This window comes from Octopus sinensis, linkage group LG17 (assembly GCF_006345805.1).
Source record: "Octopus sinensis linkage group LG17, ASM634580v1, whole genome shotgun sequence".
Taxonomy (NCBI): domain Eukaryota; kingdom Metazoa; phylum Mollusca; class Cephalopoda; order Octopoda; family Octopodidae; genus Octopus; species Octopus sinensis.
In genome coordinates, this window is record NC_043013.1 from 25,765,105 (window position 1) to 25,772,539 (window position 7,435).

Below are 7,435 nucleotides of genomic sequence, written 5' to 3' on the forward strand. Positions count from 1 at the left end.
TTGCCATATATATATATATATAATATAAGATATAAGTTAGAGGTAATTAAAACCATCTAAGGGATAGATGTATCCAAAGGCACTCCTGGTAATTACCTCAGTATGTTTGGTACTTGTTATAAGGTATACAGTAGTAGGTAATTCAAGAGGTAAACTGTAGTTTAATGTATATAAAGACGATAAGAAAATGCAGAAATAAGTAACAATGAGAAGTGGATCTTTGGTGTTATAAAGCCATTATTTAATTAAGATGAGATTATCTTAGAGTAACTCTCATCTTAAATAATGGCTTTATAACACCAAAGATCCACTTCTCATTGTTACTTATTTTTCCATTTTCTTGTCTTTACATATATATATATGGAATAGGAAGGGTTTAGGCCACTGATGGTCTAAACCAGAGGTTCCAACATTATTTTGCTTGTGGACCCCTTATATGCACATGTAAATTTTTGAAATAAAATATTTGTTTGTAGGTTCATAAAAACTAACAAAGAAACAATTTTGTTATATTCATAACATAAATTCCAAATGTAAATCTTGATAATTTCAAATACAGGTACCTCCCCTTATAAACAAAATTTATATATGGACCCACACATTACAATTTTTTACTCATGGCCCCCAGTTGGGAACCCCTGATCTAAACCAATAGGTACACTGCGTAAGTGGTGTAATTGGCAATCCATTAGGATCCAGGTTCACAATAGAGGCTCGAGCTAGAAATTCGTTGCAAGCTTCCTTGATAATATATATATATATATATATAATGTGTGTGTGAAGGTGCATGGCTGAGTGGTTAGAGCATTGATCTTATGACTGTGAGGTGGGTTTGAATCCTGGACCGAGCTGCATATTGTGTTCTTGAGCAAGACACTTTATTTTATGTTGCTCCAGTTCACTCAGCTGTAGAAATGAGTTGCAGCGTCACTAGTGCCAAGCTGTATTGGCCTTTGCCTTTCCCTTCGATAACATCGGTGGCGTGGAGCAGGGAGGCTGATATGCATGGGCGACTGCTGGTCTTCCATAAACAACGTTGCCTGGACTTGTGCCTTGGAGAGTAACTTTCTAGGTGCAATCCCTTGGTCATACGTGACCGAAGAGGGTCTCCAATATATATATATATATATATATATATATTGTTTTTAGAAAAACAAATCCAGAGAAGAAGCACACTCTAAGCAGAGCAGTCTATATTTTTCCCTGGTGAAGGCCAGTTTATGGGGTTACCCTGGGTTTCTTGTCCGTAAAGGGTTTAACTTTATGGCTATCATCAGACAGTTGATTCTAAAACTTCTTTAAAATATTTTAAAGCAGTCTTAGGCCAACAGATCTTGGAGTCTGATGATGCGCCATAAAGTTAAACCCTTTATGGACAGGAAATCCAGGGTAACCCCATAAACCAGCCTTCACTAAGAAAATGTATATGTATATAAAGGCGGTGCTCCAGCATGGCCACAGTCAAATGACTGAAGCAAATAAAAGTATAGAATAATAGACAAGCTGCATTCAAAAAGTATCCGTCATTATTTTCCCCACTGAAACCAATCCCATGTGGGCAAAATCCTTAGAGTGGGAGGTGATGTGGCCCTTCTTACATACATTGTCCATGTTTATAACATTCCTTCACTTCTCTTAACTGCAACAAAGTCAAGACTTAATTTCCAAGATGCTGAAATCCTCCAACAAATGGGTGCAGATATCGCTGATTTGGAACCACTTGGTTCTAGATTTGATTGCCCTCAAGTTGACTAATGCAATGTGACCTTGTGAGTGGAAACTGTGCAGAAGCCCAAATATCTATTTATCTGTCTGTCTATCTACCTATCTCTTTATCTGTCTCTCTTTCTCTCTCCCGCCCTGTATGTATGTATGTATATATATATATATATATGCTTATTTAATCATTAAATGGCACATGGTTTTAAATAAGGAAAAAAATGTGGAAAAATCACATGTATCTTTGTAAAGCTGTAATCAGTGAAACCAGACTCTGGTCAGTTAAATACAACCTTTTTTTAATACAAAGAAACCCCTTTTAATTGTGAAACTCAAATATGTATATATGAAGACCTTTTTCTATACAAAAGACTCAAAGCAACATGTAACTCCTGACTTTTCTTTGTTCTCTTCCACTTTTGTTATATATGTTTATAAAAATTGTATGCCAAATTTACATTAAGAATAAGTATACCTATATAATTTCAGTTGAACTATGATACAAAAACATTTATTCTATAAAAATGTATTGTTATATTTTTATTTTTCATACATATGAACTCATTGAATAAAGTTATTCTCTATATATTCTAAAAAGTTAAACTTGTTTTAATTATACACTATATACATACATACATGAAAATTACAGAGAGAGTTATATCTCAACTAATTAAGGATAGAATTAAACTAGATGAGATGCAGTTTGGGTTTGTTCCTGGGAGAAGTACCACATATGCCATTTTCATAGTGAGACAGTTGCAAGAAAAGTATTTGGCCAAAAGTAAGCCATTATACTTAGCCTTTGTTGACGTGGAGAAAGCTTTCAACATGCTTCCCAGCCCTCTTATCAGGTGGTCTGTGAGGAAGCTAGGAGTAGAGGAGTGGATTGTTAGAGCAGTTTAAGCCATGTACAGCAATGCTGTCAGTAAGGTGCGAGTTGGCCTTGAATACAGTGATGAATTTAACATACAAGTTGGAGTACATCAGGATTCAGTTCTTGGTCCACTCTTATTCATCATGGCTCTCCAAGCCATAACAGATGAATTCAAAACTGGATGCCCATGGGAAGTACAATATGTTCGTGATGTTGCTCTTATTGTAAAATCTGAAGTAGAATTGGAGAAGTTCTGGATTAGCTAAGACTAAAGTTGTTAGTGAGAACGGAGATAAGACTCTCATTCTGGCAGGCAAATTATCCTGTTCAATATGTAAGAAAGGAGTGGGATGTAATCCCATTTGCTGCACCAAGTGTAAGCTATGGACACATAAGAGATGCAGTGGAATCATGGGAAGGTTATCAGATAAGGTCACTTTCGTGTGTGGCAGATGCACAGGAACAATACGTACTAAGAGCACGAGGGACATAAACTCAAATGCCCAGGAGGCTCTCTTGAGGTAGTAGATAGTTTCTGCTATTTAGGTGACCAAATTAGTAAGGGTGGTGGATGCTCTAAAAGTATTGTTTCTAGAATAAGAATAAATGGAGGAAGTTCAGAGAACCACTACCTCTGTTGGCAGCAAAAGGACTCTCTCTCAGAGATTGTATAATGCTTGTGAGAGCAGCTGTGTTACATGGTAGTGTAAAACAAATACAGTCATACAAATATATATATATATATTTATATATCATCATCATCATCGTTTAATGTCTGTTTTCCATGCTAGCATGGGTTGGACGATTTGACTGAGGGCTGGTGAACCAGATGGCTGCACCAGGCTTCAATCTTGATCTGGAAGAGTTTCTACAGCTTGATGCCCTTCCTAACGCCATATATATATATATATATATGATGGGCTTCTTTCAGTTTCCTCTACCTAATCCACTCACAAGGCTTTGGTCAGCCCAGGGTGATCGAAGATACTTGCCCAAGGTGCCATGCAGTGGGACTGAACCTGGAATTTGGCTATATATATACACATGTATATATAATATATATACGTCTAATATGATATATATAGCCATGGCTATATATATATACATCTAATATAGTAAATGCAAAAACTAATTTCTGTGTGTAGGTGTGTCACACTTTCATCCCCCTCTCTCACTATTCAATGACACTTCTACTATTGCTCATGACAGTAATAGTAGGCATAGAGACCGTGAGGGCAGTGGCAAAGACAAACACACAGAGAGAGGGAGTGAGTGAAAGAGAGACAAAGAAATTTAGGGAGAGTTGATGTTTTATTAAAAGTAGTAGTGTTGATGGTGGGAGTAATAAGAGAGAGAGAGAGAAAGTGTGGGTATCAGAGAGACTGAACCAACATACTGCATGAACACACATTCAGCCTTTTTGTGATGGTAATAGGGTGATAGTAATAGTATGAGCAGTAGTTCTGATAGAGGCAGAGGTGATGATGGTGGTGGTGGTAGCTGAGGGGGTCAGGGATGACAGTGAGAGGAAGGAATGTGAAAGATAGTGGTGATGGGGGTGAAGGGGAAGGTGGCAAAGTCAAAGGTATTTATTCATCCTGGTTCATCACCCTCTCTCTATCTCTACATTTACTCGGCATCCTTCTATCACTGTAGCCCCCCCCCTTCACATCATCGCCTAATTTCTCATCAACAGAATCTTATTACAATGCTACTCCCCACCCCCTTTCTTTGTACTGCCACTCATTACTCCCTTCCTCCTGACCCACTCCTACATCCTTCACCTTCCACTAAACTGATATTTGCCACTGACCATTCTCTCCTCCTTCCGTTTGATCTTCACTGCATCTCCTATACCCCTACCTCTCGAGATCTGTTGCTCACCTCACACTCTTGTGAACTTAGCTGATTACCTGTTCCGCTGTGACCACCCCATCACAGCCACCTCCTTGTACTTTAACAATACATCCTGACATCACACCACCATCGACACCACTGGTTGGGTTAGCCACATATCTCCTGTCTTGCAAGAGCCTTGTTCCTATCCTTTTATCATATACTTGCCTCTCAACACCCGGAATAAGCCACTTCCATCAAGAAAGTTGTCTTACAAGCAACATGGTGGCTTCACTAATGCTGGTGCCACATAAAAAAGCAGCCAGTACACTATGTAAAGTGGTTGGCATTAGGAATGGCATCCAAACCATGCCACAACAGACATTGGAGCTTGGAACAGCACTCTGAACATTTAGCATTATGTTTCTATTGTTTCTGTCCTGTTGTTATGGAAGCAGTACTGGACGAACCATTAAAGCCCAATAAGCATGAGCTTAGAGCATCAAGACAAGATGGTGGTGGTGGTGGGGCACCACAGAAATGGCGAATGGTTTACAGCCCAAAATAAATCACTTTAAACTTGCTTAAATAAACATTATTGAGTGTACCTTTCCAAATATAGACATTGCCTTTCTTATATCTTTAACATTTTTGGTGAGTTGGTAGTCGCGTGTTCGAATGTAACAATGTATCAATATAGCATGGAAATATGCAGGTATAAATATCAGAAGCTCAATTTTGTTTTTAACCCATTCATGCCGAAATTTTTCTAGTGAATGAAATTGCCTGAAAATTCAGATACTATTATTTTGAGCTAAATAACTAATGAAAAAAAAACAAAACATTTCATTGAAAATCGTTTGATACAAACTGCATACACGTTAAGAACATGTTTCATTCTTTGATACAGATCATACACAAATCACAATTTGTATCAAGTACTTGTTTTATAGCCTTATAAATTAAGTGTCAGCTTAAACGGATGATTGGCATGAAAGGGTTAAAGTATAATAATTTATTCGAGAGTGTTGACAAGTGCTGAGCAAAGTGAGCGTGGCAAGACTTCCTCGGGAGGAAGTCTTTCCGTGAGCGTAGATATGTAATAGTCAGAGGGAAGCCATAAAAACTTACAATTGCACAATTAAGTTTGCAGTGCTAAGGATGTAAGAAACACAAACAGGCAGCAACCGGTGGGACGAAGGCTGGCGTGAAATGTCAAGATCTGTCTGCTGACGGTTGTGCAGCTCTCCTTGCAGATGGTTGTGGCATTAAAGTCTTCTGCCGACTGGCTGCATAAAAGACTGCTCTTTTTTTTCCTTTTGTGGAGATGGCGAGTCATGTATCTATGCGCGTGGTGATACGTTTGGCCGCACACTAGCCATATCACGCATAAATATAAGACCACTACGCCAGAAGAAAGTAGTTCCACTACACATTAAATGGTCACAAATTACTTAGGCGAACATTCATTTTTTCAGTTGAATCATCATCATCATATATTAAAACCCATATCAGAACAACCATGCAACAAAGCAGGCTGGATGCTTTATCTCTACTAAGTATAGAAGCAGATGTGTTATGTAAGATTAATTTTGATGATCTAATCAAAGACTTTGCAATTAAAAATAGGAGGAGAAAACTTTTCAAATATACATAAAGCAGAAATATACAAAAATAAACATTATTTTCCATCTTACTGTTAGTTTTTTTCATCATGAATGATAATTTATTTCCAGGTTTATTATGCTTTATATTTAAAGGCGGCAAGCTGGCAGAAACGTTAGCACGCCGGGCGAAAAGCGTGGCCGCATTTCGCCTACCGTTACGTTCTGAGTTCAAATTCTGCCGAGGTTGACTTTGCCTTTCATCCTTTCGGGGTCGATAAATTAAGTACCAGTTACGCACTGGAGTCGATGTAATCGACTTAATCCGCTTGTCTGTCCTTGTTTGTCCTCTTTGTGTTTAGCCCCTTGTGGGTAGTAAAGAAATAGGTATTTCGTCTGCCGCTACGTTCTGAGTTCAAATTCCACCGAGGTTCGACTTTGCCTTTCATCCTTTTGGGGTCGATAAATTATGTACCAGTCGCGCACTGGGGCCAATGTAATCGACTTAATCCCTTTGTCTGTCTTTGTTTGTCCTCTTTGTTTGTAGCCCCTTGTGGGCAATAAAGAAATAAGAAACGTTAGCACGCTGGGCGAAATGTTTACCGGTATTTCGTCTGTCTTTACGTTCTGAGTTCAAATTCCGCCGAGGTCAACTTTGCCTTTCCGGGTCGATAAATCAAGTCCTAGTTGCATTCTGGGGTCGATCTCAACAACTGGGTCCCTCCCCCAAAAATCCGGGTCTTGTGCCTAGAGTAGAAAAGAGTATTGTTTATATTTTGAATTACATATACATATATGAATTGCCAAAATCTTTTAAGAGCTTACGTCTTCTATGGGTTTTAATCCAGCCCTGCAAGAATGGATAGTTTTTCTTCTTTGATGCCATTAACTTTTGTTTTGCTGTCTTATACCATACCAAAGACCCTTCCACTGAGAGAAAGAAGGGTCTGGAGAAAGGTGCAATGTCTGTGACCGTTGCATGCCTTCACTGACTGGTGAGATTGGAACTATTAATGTTCTTTTAATTTCAACACTTGCAGGAAAGATATGAGCGGCAGGGAAATTCCTGACGGTCTCTATTCTGGGAAGGAAGAGCTGCTCATAGTGATTAATGAAGAAGCTAAAGGATTGGACGCAACAGGGAGAAAAAGAGAAGGAGTCACAAGTAGGAATATGAGAATATCTGATAGGAGGTGACGTAACCCTAGTCAACTTCTTCCTGAAGTGTGTGTGTGTGTATATACATATATATATATATATATGTATACGTATGTATATATATATATGTGTGTGTGTGTGTGTGTGTGTGTATATATATATATATTATATATATAATATATATATATATATAATATATATATATATATATATATATATATATATATATATATATATATTATAT